Genomic DNA, 9,919 nt, shown 5'->3' on the forward strand with positions numbered 1-9,919 from the left:
GTTTAGGGCTCATGACGATTGGGGCAAGTTGTCAGGAATCTCGTTCTATGGCAAGCTGTATTGTGTTTTTGACCCTGTCAAGGATGAGATTCTGGGCCAGGTGTTGAAAGGGTGGGGTAGAGAAAGGGATGTGGGGAGGGGAGTGATGTGGGAAGTGATTCCATTTGAGCTCTTACAGGATTTGTTGGGTGGCCTACCTCTTTGTTGTTCTGATCATTTTGAGGAAGTGATGTTCCAACTATGTATGATCTGGATGTGTTTTTGGAGTCTTTCGAGTATCGTCACTCTTGAGTTCTGCTCGAGCCAGGGGGGCTGTTGCATAAGGAGGTGCTCTTGGAGCAGGGATGGATGGGCATATGGATGCGTCAATCCAAGATAAATCAGATGGGCAGGGGTAAATGGGTATGGTTGTGTGAAGGGGTGGTCGTGAGGTTTGTCCTGTGCAGGTATGGTGCTGTTTCTAGGAGTGATATTAGATGGGGGTCAAACCCAATATACCCTTGAGGGCTTGGGCAGATAGATACGAGAAGGTTAATGTGCCAACAAGGGATTTATTTTAAAGTGATCTGTTAATTGTGAGTTTCAAAGATTTGAATCAATAGGCATGTTAAGATAAATTAACATCAATGTGAAATCAATTCAGTTAGCTGGACATCATAAATATATAATGATAACAACTCACACGGGGGTTTCTTTTGTGATTTAAACACAATAATTTTTATAGTTTTATCCAAAGTAAAAAGAGTACAAAAGAGACATAAATTAAAGCAATATATCATGAAAACAGGGGACGGAGTTAAGTCCTCATTTTATCTAGATACACACATCTATTCCTGATTAGTTTGAACAGAGATGAAGCTCTTTTTTAGCATACAATCTACTGTGCATAGCAGATAAACTGGAATTAGATGGTAAAGTCGACGTTTCGGTCTTGGGTGGTGTCAATCCGTCAGACCATCTTCAGGACAATGATTGCTTAAACAAGGACTCTTAGAGGTCTCAGTAGCGTTCTCACGTAACTTTGTTTAAAATCATGTGGGTATTTACACATGTAGAACTTGGCATCAGCAATTGCCAGATCGTATTAATGCGGGAGTCAATCCTGCCGTGGTTTTATTGTTTTCTGTCGTTAGTCTTCAGAATGCGAATATGGTCCGTCTGAATCGAGACAGCCTAATTGTGCACTGCGCTGTCATGTGCTTTTAAGGAATGGCTGTAGTTGCAATTCAACACAGCTGAGAGTATTCTGACGTTAGTCTTCAGAAAACAGATGGGGGTCAGGCTGTTTCGATGCAGGCGGACTACAGCCATTCCTTAAAAGCACATGACAGCGCAGTGCACAATTAGGCTGTCTCGATTCAGACGGACCATATTCGCATTCTGAAGACTAACGACAGAAAACAATAAAACCACGGCAGGATTGACTCCCGCATTAATACGATCTGGCAATTGCTGATGCCAAGTTCTACATGTGTAAATACCCACATGATTTTAAACAAAGTTACGTGAGAACGCTACTGAGACCTCTAAGAGTCCTTGTTTAAGCAATCATTGTCCTGAAGATGGTCTGACGGATTGACACCACCCAAGACCGAAACGTCGACTTTACCATCTAATTCCAGTTTATCTGCTATGCACAGTAGATTGTATGCTAAAAAAGAGCTTCATCTCTGTTCAAACTAATCAGGAATAGATGTGTGTATCTAGATGAAATGAGGACTTAACTCCGTCCCCTGTTTTCATGATATATTGCTTTAATTTATGTCTCTTTTGTACTCTTTTTACTTTGGATAAAACTATAAAAATTATTGTGTTTAAATCACAAAAGAAACCCCCGTGTGCGTTGTTATCATTATATATTTATGATGTCCAGCTAACTGAATTGATTTCACATTGATGTTAATTTATCTTAACATGCCTATTGATTCAAATCTTTGAAACTCACAATTAACAGATCACTTTAAAATAAATCCCTTGTTGGCACATTAACCTTCTCGTTTCTAGGAGTGGGCCAGTTGGGGATAATCAGTGGGTTTTTTTCATGGCGTCAGAAGCACCATTACTGCTTTTCAATTGCTAGCTGTGTTGTGCATGACTTTGCGTAGACCTGGTAGACCCAGATGATTTTGGCATGCATTCCTTCTGGATTGGAGTGTTGACTTCAGCAGTGCATTTGGGGTGGTCTTGGGGACGGATTTTTCAGATTGACAGATGGAGCTCAAGGTGCTGCAAGAGTTATGTGCGGAAGTGATGGGTTTGCTATATGTGATGTGTGTGATAGGAAATTATTATCAGAGCTAATAGCCTTTTTTCTGCTGCAGGGTGTGTGAGCATCCCAGGGAACAGAATGGTGACCTGGATTGTTGGACATCCCTTTATACACTGGGGGGAAAGTATGCAGACCAGCAGGTGTTTTGACAGAATATGAGCCTTCAGAGCAGCTGACATGGTGCTATGGTGGGGTAAAGGACGGATGCATAGGGAAAATCTGTTGCCGTGGTTGATAAAGCTGGTCCAGCAGAGGGGCTGTCCAGACATGCTCCTGATCCATCGGAGTGAGTATGGCTTGGTTAAGTAGTCAGGTCTGACGCTGCTTCAACACATGCAGAGAGACTTGGAGACGATCAAGAGGAACTTTTCAAGGACCTGTCTGGTCTGGACTGACTTTGTGCCTCGCAGGGTGTGGAGGGGGCATTAAAGCATGCTGTGATCGATAAGGCCAGAGGAAGCTTAGCAGGGCACTGAGGGTTTTCTGCATGACAAATAATACCAAGGTGATTGCTCATGGGGTATTAAGGAAGAAGAACGGTGTCTGTTCAGGCAGGATAGGATGCACCTTTTGCACCTGAGTAGTGCGTATTTAATGCTGGAGTTGTATGATGTGGTAAGCCCTTTGTGGGATGAGTCGATTTGGTGCAGGCTGACATATCGCTGATGTGTGAAAAGTTTTCCTGGCTAGCAATATTTTGTGGGGTTGGTGAGTCAAATGCAGGCATATCCACCCCTCGGGGTGAGGATGGGAGCACAGGTGACTCAAGGTGGTGAGTGGGATGCATTGTTTGGTAGTACAAGTGAGGGAGTCACTGGGTTTATGGAACTAGGTCAGTGAGAGAAAGGGGGAAGAATGAAACAAAGGATATGGGTTTTGGAATCTAAAGTGGGCGAGTTGTGAATTGTGTGGAAAGGAATGGAACTGCCATTTGAAAGGAACTGCCATTTTTATTGTTATATTTATAAGTTTGAGATATTGTTAAATAGAATGTTGCAACACTGTCATAATAAAAGGCCTTTTACTCTTAATATGAAAATGTGGCATGAGGTTATTGTACAATGAAGTTGGGATGCATTTCTGCTGATGGGAAAGCAAGGAACCAGACCTCTGAATTCCACAGGTGAGTTATTCAAAACCAGGGTTCTCCAAAGTTGGTCCCGGAGGGCCGGATCCATGGCAGCTTTTTAGCATTTCCCCATCTAGATAAATGTAGTTATCCTAAAAATCTGACATGTCCCCACCCCTCCTGGACCGACTTTGGAGAACCCTCATTTAAACAATCTATAAATTTAATGCAACAGACACTAAACAAGGTGACTTAATCTCACCCTCTCCATTTCTGGACAAAATGCATTATTTATAGTTAAGGAGACAAATAGTTTTTATCACAAAGTTATCATTTGTTATTTATTAAAAAAACTAAGGGGTCTAGTGTCCGCCCGCCACCGTAACGGTATGCGGGACTGTCCACCAGAGGTGCGGCGGTCCGGCTGTGGCCATTAGGATGCGACCGCCACCGTGGCATCCCCCATCCACCACATTGTGGTGGGTGGGGCTCACAGCACCGCCCGCCACAATGCTGTGGATGCACGTTGTGCATTGGTATGCACAAGGTGACAGCCACCTTGTCCATGCCAATGTGCACCCCCTAGCCCCCCAACACTCTGGGGGCCCAAATAGCAGAAACCGCATGCCTATCCATGGCGGCAACGCTGCCATGGAAAGGCATGTCTCCGCAGGCATCATAATATAGACGGCAGTGTCTTGCAGACACCGCCACCTTATTTTGGCAGTTTTCCACCGGGCCGACGAGTCAACTGGCGGAAAAGCAGCGCACTGTCTTCCTCTCCGCTGCGAACACCCCAGCCATCCTAATGTGGCGGGGTGTCAATCATGGCAGGATGGCGTGCGGATCGCACCCGCCAGGCCAGCGGTGGTTACCGCCGGCCAGGCAGGGGCGATCCACCCGCCATCCTAATAGACTCCTAAGTAGCAAAATGTATTAAATATGGTAAATCTTAGAACATCGAATTTTCAAACGGTTTACCTGATCCGAGTAAGTTATCAAGGTGTACCAGTCAATTATTTATAAAGCATATAGTATAGATTTGAACTTCTGATACATTGCACATTTATTAGATTCATAAAAGTCTCATAGCATAGTCATAACTATACTTTCTCATCTTCATTTATAGTAGAGGTTTCATCCCTAAGCTGCTCAAACTGCTTTCTGACCATGAGCAACCGCTCTAATGACTATACTTGTGAAACTGCAAGCTCTGGTCACTTATCTATCACATATGCCTCCTTCTTTGCTGACTTTACTAGGTGGATTGCTTGTTGAATAGTCAGCCTAATTCCCATCATTTTCAACTTTAATAAGCCTTTCTCTAACCGTCAGTCCTTGCTGTATTCATTCTGCACACCCACTCTGGTTATCTCCACTTGGTCTTTAATCTGCAGCTGCACTTCTGCAATGGTATACTTGAAAGATTATCCACTGTGCATCGGCTGTAAGCAATTGGATGTATGTTTTGGGGCTTACAAACTGGCTGTTGACCCTGACCATTGGGACTCCAAAATCCAGTTAATAAATGGAAGTACTACAGTAGCCCTATAAAAGTACTTTTGGACCCTTAAGAGAATTTCTAAGACATGCTTTATCACCAGCAAAAGACACTACCACATCTTCCACATGAGTACTAGAGTACTCTTCCTTAGTGTAGAATTGTAGGCTTGGTTTCGGTGGAGCATGACATAAGATGGGAATGGTCATTCTGAAAGGCAAAATATCCTCACATTCATGATATTGGTCTGCCCCGCACCCCCAGCTTCCCTTTGTCCTGTAGATTCCATTGGCTTTTTCCCTTTTTGCCTATATTTGTGGGATCTCTAGTCCTTATGAACCCCTACAGACTACATATCAGGTGGTTCTTGACACCACTCTAGGTGTGCTCTTAAATTTAGGAGAACCTACATTGCTTTCACTCTTCCTGTAGTCTCTAGGGGGTACCCCTCCTTAGTAACTGTGCCCAGTTCCTGGCTGGTAGCAGCAGTGCATCATTTGTAATGTTCTGTAGTTGCATCCAGGAGTGATCTAAATTAATTATGAGAACCTGGTGCAAAAAATGCCCATTTGAATGTTTTAGATGTTTGTTCATGATCAAGAACATTATAATCTGTGAGTAAAAAAACTGATTTTCAATTGGTGATCCAAACCTCTGTCAGGCCCAACACACAACTTCAATAGACAACGCTTGTCTCATCCCCTGGTAGCTATGTCATAAAACAGAAAATCTTACCTTAAGGAAAAGTGTTTAAAATATTTAGCAGCTCCAAAAAATGTAAACAGTCAAAACACAACACAAGAAAAATGCCACAACCAATTTCTAAAAATAGAGGACTTTTTTATATAAAAAATTACACAAAATGATTTAAATCCAATAAGGGGAACTGTAGATGTGGTTTTCTTAATTTTATGGCAAAAATGCCATTAAAAAGTAAATTGCAAATCAGAAGTCACTGTTCGGCATTGACCCGGACCTACATGCAATTTCAGACCAACTGTAATGGATCTGAGGTATGAAGCACCAAGAGGGCCAACCCAGTCCAAGGTTTTATCTTCAGACTTGGGGCCCGATTACATTTTTGTCAGACGAGTATTCTCTATAGGCCTGGTGGAGGATTTACAATCCACCAGACTGAGGGTAATCCGCCCACCAAATTAAGAAATGGTCTCCAAGTTGGCAGTCATTTCAAAAGCAATGGCAGGAGCTGCCATTTCGTTAATGTTTTTTGAAGTTTGACACACAGTTTCGTCAACAGGACTGAGCAATCTTTTGAGCCCATTTTTTTATATTTTCAAAAAGAAAATCCTGATCTGGATTTTCTTTTGAAAAATAAAACAAAAATACTCTCACCATAGGAGTCATTTCCCATGGCGGGGGATCATTTGGCAGTTTTCACAGCATCTTACCACCTGAGTTTTCCTGGCAGTGACAGGCAGTGAAAACTGACCTTTATATCTGCACATCTAAATTAGGTGGGCAAACATACAGGTCAACCTCCTTACTTCATCAGTCTGCTGTAGGGGTGTAACCGCGGATAAGATGGAATAGTCTCCACCGGCATTGGTTTAATCATCTGCCCCCATTTAAATTGGCTGGGTGGACCATTAGCTTGGTGGTAAGGATACTTTGTCACTGTTAGAATGAGGTATTGTTACCATCAATATATAAATCAGGCCCTTAGGTGCCGATTACGATCCGGTAAAAACCGGGTACGAACCGTCGGTCGGAGCTTTTTCCCCGTCCGACTCGTACCCGGTCGTAAAACTTTACAAACATGGAATTACGATTCGCACGGAAACACCATTTCCGTACGAATCGTAAAAAACACCGACCGACGAAAATATACATACGAATGTGATCCGGGAATGCTGCGACGTGACGTCGGTACGCTTTCAGGCAGCGTTTCACGACCCAGGAATTACGATTCGAACCGACAGCAGTCCGGACGGCAATATTTTCACGGCACCCAAAAAGTGCCGGAAAAGCGAAGTACGGCGCGAATCGACCAGAGTAGGTGGCCCGGTACGCACCGTACCCCCCCCAGCCCCCGTACGTACGTGCCGACCATCCCCAGCCCCCGTACGTATGCGCCGACCCCCCCCAGCCCCCGTACGTACGCGCCGACCCCCCCAGCCCCCGTACGTACGCGCCGACCCCACCCCCAGCCCCCGTACGTACACACCGAACCCCCCTGTATGTACACCCGTGTACGTGTCGAACCCCCCCGTGTACGTTCGAGTCAAACCCCCCCGTGTACGTTCGAGTCGTACCCCCACCCGTGTATGTACGGTGCGTACCCCCGTGTACGTTCGAGTCGAACCCCCCCGTGTACGTTCGAGTCGAACCCCCCCGTGTACGTTCGAGTCGTACCCCCACCCGTGTATGTACGGTGCGTACCCCCCGTGTACGTTCGAGTCGAACCCCCGTGTACGTTCGAGTCGAACCCCCCGTGTACATTCGAGTCGAACCCCCCGTGTACGTTCGAGTCGAACCCCCCCGTGTACGTTCGAGTCGTACCCCCACCCGTGTATGTACGGTGCGTACCCCCAGCGCTACGCGCTGGGGGTACGCACCGTACATACACGGGTGGGGGTACGACTCGAACGTACACGGGGGGGTTCGACTCGAACGTACACGGGGGGGTTCGACTCGAACGTACACGGGGGTACGCACCGTACATACACGGGTGGGGGTACGACTCGAACGTACACGGGGGGGTTCGACTCGAACGTACACGGGGGGTTCGACTCGAAGGTACACGGGGGGGTTCGACACGTACACGGGTGTACATACAGGGGGGTTCGGCGCGTACGTACGGGGGCTGGGGGGGTCGGCGCGTATGTACGGGGGCTGGGGGGGGTCGGCGCGTACGTACGGGGGCTGGGGGGGGGGTCGGCGCGTATGCGGGCACGTCTCCATGGTTGCTATGGGAGTTCGGTGCGGACGGTGTTTTTTCCATCCGGTTGTAACCTCGGACGCACGGGATGGATCGTGATTCCTCGGTCGGACTTCACCTTTCACATTTGTACGGTAAATCGTACGAGGACGTGTCGGACACATTTTCCGACCCGAGGACGTGTGGGGAATGATTCCCAATGCGGTTCGTATGGACTTGTTACCATGCGAATCGTGATTGCCAGTTCGTACGGCACTTGTACGATTCGTACGGTAAAAAGACCGGATACGAGTCGCACGGGGAAATTTTTTACCGGATCGTAATCGGCACCCAGGTCTCTGAAATGAAAGTTTAAATACTCCAGTAGGGCAGGTTGCTTCCTGTATCTAGGGAAGTCCTCTCAAAGTCTGATAGCCATTGGATGAGGCCATGTTGAAACCATTGGTTTTGGCAAGAAAAGCACAGAGAGAAAACAAAATTCTGATTTCATGCCCACCAAAATCCACTTGTCACTTGATTACATTTTGCACCTTTGATGATTTCTACTTTCAAACCAATTTATAGTTTGGTGTACCAGACACTCTGTCGCAAATACAACAGAGTACCCCGGCCATCAAACTCTCAGTCTTCCTACCTCATTTAGAACCAGGCTGTTCTTAAGCTCTCTGTTGAATCCCTCATTGGCTGCATTGATGTAAGGTCTCCTCTGATGGCATGATGGAGTAGGGGCCACAGGAGAAAGGGCATTATACCACCTGCGCTATTTACGGTGGATGGTGCAACGTCATATTTTCTGTTTGGCACTGCCAAGTAAAACCTTGTGGTAAGGACCAGAAAAAAGAAATATAATTAGACCTGTGTGAAATTTAAATCATGCCAGTGTAATTTGCGTAATTTCAGGTATTTCCCCTCACATTTTTTGTTCTAAATTCCTGGTATTATCCCACTATTGCCCGTAGGTCTCTACACAGGTCTCAGACAGTAGGTTCAGTCCTCCTCTGCTCTTCCTCAAGTCCAAATGTGTTCTAACGAGTTGTCAGTGTTGTGATTCAGTAGACAGTGAGTGAAGGTGGCTTCTAGACACTCCCTACCAAGTGAGAGGAAAAAAGTTTTCAGGGGTAAAGTTTCCCAGATTTGCAGGACTTCCTATGTGCCTTACAGCAAACTATCACACTCTGAACTATTCTGGGTTGACCCTCAGCATGGCAGAAGCCTTCTGCCCTTGAAGGCTACTAGTTGCTCTGCAGGGGAAGTGTCTAGAGAAATAAGCACTACCTTTCTCCTCAACCACAACAGACTGGTACTAGGCCCAGCTGCTCTTCCATTAAGATGGTACTAAACTGGCTATAGTGGGACTGCAAGCAGCAGCTTCTCTTCTCCACATCTCCTTTTACACATAACTATGGGCTATGAAGGGTTAGCTTTAAGTGGCCCATATGAAGCTGAATAAGTTGTTGAGCCCTCCCCAAAAACCTTTCCTGAACTGAGAGGAGCCACATATCGTGCACCCAGAACTTCCCACCAAAGGACCTGAGCCATTGCATCTGCTCTTGGAGCTATTTTCTCACCTCAATAAGTAGGATCACTGACCAGGATTGGCTGCTGGCAGGCAGATGCTAATTAGCCTACTAGAGTTTCAGTCATACAGGGTTTATTATGCAGGCTCAGGAGGGAATTTCAGAGAGTTACAGTTTACTGCATCACTCACATCCAAATAAGCTGAGTTGATAAAAAAAATGTCCACTCAGACCTTAGAACCCTATAGCTGGCTGAGAGAAACATCAGTATCCATGTGAGTCAGATGCTTCCTTAGGGAACCACTTGCATCCCTAGGTCTAGAGGTGGGCAGTTGTAGTGTAGTGCATGTTTAAATTCTGTCATTAATTATGGCCATATTCCCTCAGTCACTCATCTTTCTTATGCGTAGTCCTCCTAAACCCGTTCATGGAAATCCTTTGCTTAGTCATCAACAGTGCCATTATGGTGAGACACTTAGTTTAACGTATCCCATCACGACAATTAATGTCTGTGTCTCCAGTCGGCTGCCACTCAAATCAGAGATAATGATGGCAATCTCCTGCCAGTCTTTTAATATGGGAGTGCAAATCCAGAATAAGAAAAAAAGCCTGTGTGCTCTCCACCCCAACATGGGAAATAAAATGACTTAGATGAATCTATTGT

This window comes from Triturus cristatus, chromosome 6, assembly GCF_964204655.1.
Source record: "Triturus cristatus chromosome 6, aTriCri1.1, whole genome shotgun sequence".
Classification (NCBI taxonomy): Eukaryota; Metazoa; Chordata; class Amphibia; order Caudata; family Salamandridae; genus Triturus; species Triturus cristatus.